The sequence below is a fragment of the Pinus tabuliformis genome, chromosome 9 (assembly GCF_031772625.1).
Source record: "Pinus tabuliformis cultivar Carrire ecotype Pingquan chromosome 9, CPIR1, whole genome shotgun sequence".
NCBI classification, from domain to species: Eukaryota; Viridiplantae; Streptophyta; class Pinopsida; order Pinales; family Pinaceae; genus Pinus; species Pinus tabuliformis.
The window spans coordinates 798,997,792-799,008,638 of record NC_142307.1 but is presented as its reverse complement, the minus strand read 5'-3'; the positions used below and the strand labels follow the sequence as shown (position 1 = coordinate 799,008,638).

The 10,847-nt window shown below is 38.5% G+C and overlaps 1 pseudogene; it reads right to left on the bottom strand.

The window, feature by feature from the left end:
- Positions 1 to 3,431: 3,431 nt before the first annotated feature.
- LOC149151174 (peroxidase A2-like) lies at positions 3,432 to 10,324 on the bottom strand (annotated as a pseudogene).
- Positions 10,325 to 10,847: the final 523 nt, after the last annotated feature.

Below are 10,847 nucleotides of genomic sequence, written 5' to 3'. Positions count from 1 at the left end.
ATCTTGTATCAACAAAAAAACACAATAATCTCCAATATCCAACCAGCAATAAAAAAAAAAAATTGCCTATGCCTTTGTTTTTACACAACAGACAAAAAAAAAACTGCCTATGCCTCTGTACTTTTTCCTTTTAAAAAAAACTGCCCTTTGGCACTTCACACAAAAAAGTTTCTTGTTTGCACTTTATTTGTAGCGCATATATATTGCAATGAAGCGTTTGTATTTACAACATTTGTATATCTCTCCAGCGCAATGTAATATTACTATTCATAACAAAGTTACAGCCTTAGGATCATCAAACCTCCGCGCAGGTAATAAGCACTCACTGTCATATAAGCAGTACAGTTCTGAAACGATAGCACTCAGTTATATGCACCACTCAATTCAAATATGCACCAGCCATTCAATTCAAATATGCACCAGCAATATGTAAAAAACAGCGCATTGATTTAATCTATCCACGCAGTTTTAAATACCGTTTCCACGCTGCTTATGACATATATATCCATGCCGTTTTCCAATATATATATACGCTGGTTTAAAACACATCAAATCCACATAATTCACGCTGGTTCCAATATATATATACGCTGTTGGAAATATAATTCACGTTGTTTTGATAATATGTCCACGCCCGTTTTCAAAATATATAACCACGCATTTCAATGTAAATCACACCGTTTTTATAACAATTCCACGCAGGTTCAAGATGTACCTCTGTCAACGCAGTTTACCAGCGTACCAGGCAGCGCCCGCAGACGATTCGCGCAGCAGTAAACTCCATGCAATCTCCAGCACGCACCAGCGCTCCACCTCCAGCACGCATTTCAACTTGCCTCCAACTGCTCTGATACCAATTGTTGGAATCCAGAGGCACAGCAAACAAAATAAATAAACACACAGCAGAATATCAAGCACATATGACACAGTATTTAACGTGGTTCACCCAACCAATCTGGGCTACGTCCACCAAACATAGGCATCAGGAATTTATTAATCAAATTGGAGATTACATAATGAAAAACTTCATAAAACTCTCACCCTCTCTCAGCAAACCATCCGAATGGTTGCCTGTTATATAGCATAGAAAATCTAACAACCTCATTAACTCCCTCACATCAAATATAGGAGGCATTAACTCCCTCCCAACAAACTGGAGTTAATCTAGGACCTGAATTCTATTGTTGTCATCAGCTGAGATTTTTCCTATTTTGCTTTAAACAGAAAATCTCAACATGTTTCTCTTGGTCCATTTTAGTACATGCCATAACCTCTAATAGTCATACCTTGTTGTTAGCTTGCTGCTCACAACTCAACAATACTTTTTTGCTCATTTTCCATCAATGACAAGAATGCCACCAATCTCCCCCTTTGGTATTGATAGAAGCAGTACATCTTGAGAATCAACTTCAACATCCTGTGGTTGCCTCCACCTTTGACATCAATGTCTAGGAGTTCTTCATAGTTGCTTAATTTTATGTAATATAAAGAGGTTTTTTTTCAATGAAAACTTTTTGATGAGATCTACTCCTCTCGATGAATACTCTGACAGTGATACCATTATAAGATTCTATGGTTTCATGCTTGACTTAAGCATTTGGTACAATGGTAAGTTATTTGAGTAATGAGGTTTCTATTGCAAATATTGATTAAAAGAGCGCCCTTTACTCTTGAAATAGGCTCCCTGTGCTGGATGATGTAGTTTTCTTGTGAGCTGATTATCAAGGAAAAAAATTGTTCAAATTTTAGGAAGAAAACAAAAGAACTTCGGCGTTTAAGGAACCAATCTAAGTTTGGTCGATGAAATCAATTCCCTCTTCAAAACCAAAGAACTATCTCTAGCATGATACATGTACGTTAAAGGAAACAAAAGCGTGCAAGCTAGTCTTTTCCAGCATATGCCCATGTATCTAGTTTCAAAATCATGCTTTTGATAAAAATGAGAAAAGAAACTGATCATGACCTTAACGAAAGATGCAATAATGAAAATGATGTTGATTCATGACCACTAATGCTAAAATAAACATCCAAGACCACAATACAACCGATTGCGCATGGGTAGATTCATCTAATGTGTTTTATTTATTCATTTCCACACATTGATCCTTGTTGACAAAAAGTTACAATATCGAAGACTAAGCGCCCACATAGATTATTATGAAAAAAGCCACGCAATTTTGTCTATCCCAACCGTGAAAAAGAAAACTACAAACAACATGATACAAAGTGACCTTCCATCTTCCTTTTCTATCACATCATTATCGATGCAACATTTACAGATAGCCTCTAAAGCTTTTGCAACCCTGGCTTCAACGGGCATACCTGGAAGAGAAGATTTGGTTTTTTCTCTTTTCACTGAGGCCTGATACATGAGTATAATAAAATTATCCTCTTAATAGGAAACCATAGCTTGGAGACACTGAGCATAATCTCATCTGACTTCACCAATGATCCAAGGATAATGCATTTTCAGAACTGGAGAGGTGTGGAATATGATGAGAAATAATATCCGCACTTGTCAATAATGAAACACTGTAGGAACTCCACGGTAGATCTACCATAGGTAACGACAAACATCGTAGGTATTATAAGATATCAACTCCACTGTATGTTTATTAACCAGTGCCACCACCCTATATTATTCAACCAACACATAGCGTATAACATTAACGTACAACACATTGTAAATCAATGCACTGTAAACCAGTTTTCAACGTACATAGCATCGATGAAAGAAACCCCAAAAGCATATGAATGTTTCGTGGGTCAATACTGGCATTGTCACCCATTTTTCTGCAAGTCACATATAAATGAACAACATCAACCCATTTTGAAACTGTATGCTATCATGCCTCTTTCAAACATTTTGTACACAGTTCAAGCAGGTGTCAAATTAATCCTTTCGTGCAAATGTGGTGCGATCATAGTATTTTTGGTCCTCACTCTCCATCCTCGCAACAATATCATGTGGTGAAAAAATAAAATATGAATTTATAAATGGTAAAAAGATTAGTCATAAAAGTTATTCTAAACTGGCAAATCAATAAAGAATATTCATCTTTTCCATTTCAAAACGTCGACCTCCTTCAATTCCACACTATAGGATTCAACCCAATCTCTGAGACTTAATTTTTTACCTCCTTCAATTCCACACTATAGGATTCAACCCAATCTCTGAGACTTAATTTTTTATTTTTATTTTTTTTCCCGCATTTTAGTTATAAAATAGATCGAAGAAGCTTGATGCAAACGTCATTATGTGTTTCCCAAAAATAAATTTATTGATAATTGCTGTCAGTATTTTACCAACACGAGTTATGTTACAGATAGCACTTACTTCCCTCTCTAACTTTTATGTTTTAAAACGGAATGGTACTGCTCTCACTTTGACAAAAGTGGAAACAGACGAAACAAAGCAATACTGGGATTTTCTAACCATTGACCTTCCTGCAATTTAGACGGATTTCTCCGCTTGTTCCCGTTAGAGGATTTATATTTCCCATCTTAATCATCGAGTTGGAGAAGTTGGAGAAAAAATCAGCCTGACTACTGCTGTAGTCATTCACAATAGAAATGGTGGCTGCGCCCGTTGTGTTAAGCAGTTCTTGATCTGACTGGAATAGCCCCATTTCGTTTTGGAGATTTATGTAGTAGTTGTTGTCGAAAGTGTTTGGAGTGCCCGGATCAAGTGACGTTAGGGTGCTCCTGTTACCATTCTGTGGGCACGTGCTTTGCAAGGTGGATAGATAAGATGAATTGAGCGTGGCATCTGGATTGCCAGTTCCGCTGAAATTGTAAAGTCTGTTGACAAAAACTGTGCAGCGAGCTCGCCCGATTGTGTGCCCACCTGGATCCAGCATGATAAAACACTTTTTATTCAGATGGTAGATTTTGAGAATATTTTAAATTGGGTAGAAGTTAAAAAATTTACTTTGTTTAGTTGATCTAATTTTAAAATATTCTAAAAACCTGCAATCTTATTAAATTCAACTCAACTTTAAATTTATGTTACTGATTTCCCTACATGGATATTCACACATTTACAAAAAAATCATTGTGAAATTACAACCCAAACTAGTTAGCTGGATTGGAAAATACCATTTACCAATGCATGTGAAAAATAACAACACTAACCAATTCTGCCATGGAAAGAAATGTGAGCTTGCATATGCAGATAAGTGTTCCTATACCTGACAAAGCAACTACATCGGTGATAGAAAGTCCCACATTTTGGAACTTTGCTATAATTGTGGAAACTTTGTCTGTTGGTGCGGGAATGGCTGTGTTGGGAGGAGTTGGGTTTGCAGTGGTGCTATCTCGTCTTCCTAACTGTATACTCCACGATGGACCACTGGACTGCAGCATGTTGCAGACGGTTATCATGTTAGAAGGCCTCATAGATCAGTTATAAAGGATATTCATCATGTTGGATTAATCATTATAGTAACACAGTATCAAAAGCTTATGCGTCATTAATTACGATATATTTACAGACCAGTACGGCTCACTGCTCTGCAGCAATGGCAAGAATGTCAGCACAAGAAACTGTTGCATTGCATGAACTCTCTACTGCTGCCTTGATGTTGTCCACAACATCAAAACCCCTTAGGGAATTGTTGTTAGGACCTGCTGTCTTTTCGCCAGTAAAATTTGCTGTGTCATCTAACAGAATGGATCCATCACAGCCCTTAAAATCAAGGAGTGAGTGAAGTATCAGTATTAGAAATCTTTGTACTGAATACAAATCTAGTTGAGAATAATTAATATTATTTTGATATTAATGGAGAAAATAGTTACGTTGTTGTAACTTTCTCCCTAGTTTAGGATTAGTTCCTATAATTATGGGGTTTGGGTGCAACTTCCTATTTCCTAGTATTGTATTTATTGATGTAATCTTTGATTGATTAATGAATTGAGTGGACGAGAGTGATCTCTCAAGATTAGTGAGTGTAGTCTCCAGGTGCAGGCCACACCTGAGAGCTACAACTCTTTCTTTTCAATTCTGTTCACATTTTATCTTGGTATCAGAGCTCAGATTGAGTGAGCTTGATCTTTTGTCACCTGTGAGGCTGAAGTGCCTGTAGTAGCTAGCTTGCCTGTGTGGCTGGAATAGCCTGTGTGGCTTGAAGTGCCTTTGTGGCTGTGTGTACACGAGAGCTCTGTGCTCGATTGAGCAGGTGGACTGCAGAACACCTGGCTCGGACTCGAAAATTTTGGCGCGGATTTTGCACGGATTGGCGCGGATTTTGCGCTGACAGTCGCGCCAGAAGAGGAATTAGCGCGGATTTTGAGGAATAAACTGCGCCAGAGCGCCAAAAAGCCCGATTAGCGCGGGATTTTACCGGGAAAGTCGCGCCAATTAAAATACTCTAAGCGATTTTGAATTAGCGCGGATTTTTCGCTCGGGGTAGCGCCAAGGGATCTGCGAATAGATTGAACTTCGTTTGGCAGTTTGCCAGCGGTGCAGTGGCGGTTTGCAAGCGGTGCAGATCGGCTGAGTTGTAGATCCGTCTGGAAGAGACAGATCGGGAAAGCGCCAGAGGAGATCTGCGAGAAACCTCGACTTCGTTTGGCGATCTGCAGAGAGAGCAGGACCGACGAAGTGGCAGATCAATCCGGGAGAGGTGGATCGGATCAATTGTGATCAGATCATTGTTTCGGCTGTGTTGAAAACACCGAATTTGCTCATTGGAGCGTGAGTGCCAGACACTGCAGATCGGTGGCAGAGGTGACAGATCGATCTGACAGGTATTGTTTTTTGTTTTTGTTAAGTAGATTCACAATGAGTAATACGATGGAATCTTACCTTAACGAGTCTGGTAAACTCAACTGGTCTAACTTCACGAATTGGAAGTTTAAGATTCAGACCCTGCTCGAAGGTGCGAACGCTTGGACTATAGTGACAGGCGATGAGCAGAAGCCGATTGCGAGCACGCAGAAGGAAGACTGGGAAAAACGAGAAAACAAGGCCAAAGTCCTGTTGAAGATGTCTGTGAAAGACAATGTCATTGCACACATCAGAGACTGTAAAACGTCCGCAGAGATTTGGACGAAAATCAAGAATCTGTATGAGACCCAGAATACAAACATAGTTTTGGCTCTGAAAAGCAAGCTATTTTCAATGAGGATGGACGAAAGGGAGTCTGCTACTGCATTTGTCGCGCGCATTAATGATGTTAAAGATGGATTGGTGGTCATTGGAGTGGCGTTGGCTGATGAAGATCTTGTTGCAATTATAATGAATGGGATGCGTGATGATTTCCAAACCTTCATCACTGGAGTCTCGGCAAGGGAGAAAACACCCACGTTTGATGATCTCACTGCGATCTTGCAGCAAGAGGAAGAGCGACGGCAGAATCTGAATCTGAACCCCCAAAGTGACGATCTTGCGCTGGTGGCAAAACGACGACTATCCAAAGGGAAGCAGTCACAGCAGCAATCAGTCCAGAAAGGAGGAACAACACATAAAAATCACTGTCATAAAGGTATGCTTGCAAATCATTCTGAAAAGAAATGCTTTTATTGTGGAAAGAAGGGTCATATACAGAGAGATTGTTATTATAAGAAGCAGGCTGATGAGGCAAGGAGGAGACAGGTAAATCCAAAACACAGAGGATATTTTTTTGAAGAACAAGACTTCAGTCATGAATTTCGACTGTTCACAGTCGACTGTGCCCTTTCAACATCGAATGAAGATGACATCTGGTATGTCGACTCCGGAGCATCCTCTCACATGACAGGTAATAAGGAATTTTTTGATAGTCTTGAAGAAATTATAAATGGATCAAAAATATATCTAGGGGATGATAATGGATATCAGATTAAAGGTCATGGGGTGATTTCAGTTAAGTTACCAAATGGAAAAATTAGTCACCTTTCAAATGTTTTATATGTACCTGGAATAAAGAAAAACCTGATATTTGTATCCATGATGGCTGACCAAGATATGAATGTCAAATTCTTCAAGACTCACTGTGTGATAAAGGATTGCAGGAATGAAATTGTTGCAATAGGCATGCGAGTTGGAAGCCTGTATAGGTTGGATGCAAAAAGTATATCAAAGCAAGCCATGGTTGCAGGAGAGTCGACAGCTGAACAACTCTGGCATCAGAGGTTTGGTCATCTGAATCTGCAAGATCTCATGTTGTTACAAAAGAAAGGTATGGTCGAAGTTCTCCCCATCTTTCGTAACATTCAGTTAAACTGTGATGGTTGTGCCTTAGGAAAGATGCACAGAGAACAGTTCCCTGTGCATGATAGGAGGAGGCAAACATAAATCTTAGAGCTAGTGCACACTGATGTATGTGGTCCCATGCAGACAAGGTCTCTAGGGGGAGCATACTATTTTTTGTTTTTTACTGATGACTGCACTAGGTATTCATGGATTTATTTCTTAAACAAGAAAAGTCAGACTTTCCAATGTTTTATAGATTTCAAAACCCTGGTGGAAAGACAGTTTGGAAAAAGTATTAAAATTCTCCGATCTGATCAAGGAGGAGAATACAAATCAAAGGAATTCATGAAATACTGCAAATCTCACGGGATTGTTCAGCAGTATACAGTGCTGCACACACCACAGCAAAACGGAGTTGCAGAGCGTAAAAACAGAACCCTGGTAGAGTGCGCAAGGAGCATGCTGCAAGGTAAGGGTCTATCTAATACTTTTTGGGTAGAAGCAATAAATACTGCTTTATATTTGAAAAATAGAATTCCTACTAGGTTTCTTGGCTTAAAAACTCCTTTTGAAGCCTTGTATGGATTTAAACCAGCCTTAAATCACTTAAGAGTTTTTGGGTCAAAGGCATTTGCACATGTACCCAAAGCTGATAGAAAGAAACTAGACCCTAAAGTAGTCAAATGCATCTTTGTTGGTTATGGCACAGAGTTTAAAGCATACAAACTGTTCAATCCTGAGTCTCGTAAGACATTTGCAAGTAGAGATGTAGTCTTTCATGAATAGGTATAGAAAAGGAAAGCTGATGTTGGAGATGATTGGCACATTCCATTGATGTTGGAGGAAAGCAGCGAGGATGAAAGGGAGCAGGAACAGGAACAGAAAGCAGAATGAAGAAGAATAGCAAGAAGGTGAAAGAGCAGGCCTAGTTATTGCAGAAGAAAACAAATTTGAGGTAAGTCCCCTACCAAGAAGGTCAGGTAGGAAGACTCAATTACCATTGATGTTGAGAAACTATGCGTTGATGTCAAAGTTTTTGAACATTATAGAGCCCTCTAATTATAAAGAAGATAGTCAATTTGAGGAATGGAGAGCTGCAATGAATGAGGAGATGGAATCAATTCTTAGAAATAATACTTGGGAATTAGTAGAGCTGCCTAAAAATAAAACACCTATAGGAAGCAAGTGGCTGTTTAAACCAAAAATGAATGCAGACGGAAGTATAGATAAGTTAAAAGCTAGGTTGGTTGCAAAAGGATATTCACAGAAGGAAGGTATAGATTTTGATGATACTTTTGCACCTGTAGCAAAGCTAAATACAATTAGAATGCTTATTGCTTTAGCTACTAAATGTAATTGGGAATTACACCAGCTTGATGTTAAATCTGCATTTTTAAATGGTGATTTAAAAGAAGAAATTTACTTAGTACAGCCAGAAGGATATGTAAAGCAGGGGCAGGAACATCTTGTTTGCAGATTGAAAAAGGCTTTATATGGTTTAAAGCAAGCACCCAGGTCTTGGTATGAAAATGTTGATTCTTTATTTGTAGAGTATGGTTTCCATAGAAGTTTAAATGACCCAAATTTGTATACCAAGTACAATAATCAGGGGCAGATTATTTTGATTTCTCTATATGTGGATGATATGATTTTAACAGGAAATGCAGAGGATTTAATTAGAGGAATCAAAAGGCTCATGGCACAAGTTTTTGAGATGAAAAATCTCGGAAACCTTAACTATTGTCTGGGATTAGAAGTATTCAGAGATACTGGGCAAACTTTCCTTACTCAAGGGAAGTATGCGAGAAATCTGTTGGAAAAGTTTGGGATGGATCGGTGTAGATCAGCAGCGACACCTTTGCAGCAAAATTTGAAATTGAGCAGTGACGATGGCACTAAGGAGGTAGATGCCACAATGTACAGACAGCTGGTTGGCAGCCTTATATATCTTACAACAACCAGACCCGACTTGGCATACTCAGTTAGTGTATTAAGCCAATTCATGTCAAAACCGCGTGAAAGTCACTGGACAGCAGCAAAAAGCGTGTTGAGGTATCTTTGTGGTACTGTTCATTTTGGTATTTTATACACTGATGTATCTGATGTTACTCTAGCAGGTTTTTCAGACTCAGACTGGGCAGGTAACCTGGATGATCGGAGGTCCATCACAGGTTATGCATTTAACATAGGTTCCGGGGTAATTGCATGGAGCAGCAAGAAACAAAGTACTGTAGCTTTGTCGTCATGTGAAACTGAGTATCAATCATTGTGTGCAGCAACATGTGAAGCGATCTGGTTGAGGAGACTTCTCAAAGATGCAGGGAAGGAACAGAAGCAACCCACTTCTATCAAAAGCGACAACCAGAGCACCATCAAATTAGCATACAATCCAGTGTTTCACAAAAACACCAAACATATAGACACTCAGTTCCATTTTGTTAGAGAGAAAATACAGCCAAAAGAAATTGCTGTTGAATATTGTAAAACTTGTGACAATGTGGCAGATATTTTTACAAAGCCTCTTGCACGAGTGAAATTTGAATTGTTTAGAAAGATGCTAGGAGTCCAGGAGAACCCTTTCTCCATTAAGGGGGGGAGTTGAAAATAATTAATATTATTTTGATATTAATGGAGAAAATAGTTACGTTGTTGTAACTTTCTCCCTAGTTTAGGATTAGTTCCTATAATTATGGGGTTTGGGTGCAACTTCCTATTTCCTAGTATTGTATTTATTGATGTAATCTTTGATTGATTAATGAATTGAGTGGACGAGAGTGATCTTTCAAGTTTAGTGAGTGTAGTCTCTAGGTGCAGGCCACATCTGAGAGCTACAACTCTTTCTTTTCAATTCTGTTCACATTTTATCTAATCTATTGAATAAACAGAGAGATGATGTATTAAGGACAAATCTAGTGAATAAAGAGACATATTTCTACTTACATTAACGAAGCAATCGTGAAAATGCATACGAAGGAGAGAGGCCGCAATCCTTGAATCAATTTGCAGGGCTTGCTGGATGACCTGCCCCACTATATTGGTGACATTCGGACATGTATTTTGATAAAAGGTAGCACTGAGCTGAGCAGTGGTGCATTGAATGAATGCAAATGCAACGAATATAACATTCACGGAAACATATCGAAATGCCATGACGAACCCTATAACTGGAGACTTCATAGACCTCTGGGTAGTCTACGTAGAGAATACAGCGGAGAGGCATAATGTTATAAAGGTTTTCCGCCACCCACATCAGTCACTGTCACAATTCATTGAGGAAGGTCATGATATGGAATTGCGATGATCGTGGGACGGTGTGAGCCATGTGCATGCAATGCGAAAATGCTGATCAGATTTATGGCCACTAAACTAAACTTTATTCGGAATAAAATTCTCTCCACTGCAGGCCCAGTCCTATTCAAAATATGGAATACAAATTACGAATATGCAGCGCAAGTCCTATTCAAAATATGATGACAAAATTAAGTATACATAATTTCAAAGCTATCAACCTCGTTAATTAATGAAGGTTAGGAGTTTAATTTAGATTTTATTAAATATGGATAAATTTAACCATTTCAGATAAATAATTAACCAATTTTAAAAATAAATAATTATATATATAAATTTAGATTTCATTAAATATGGATAAATTTAATCATTTCATATAGATGGT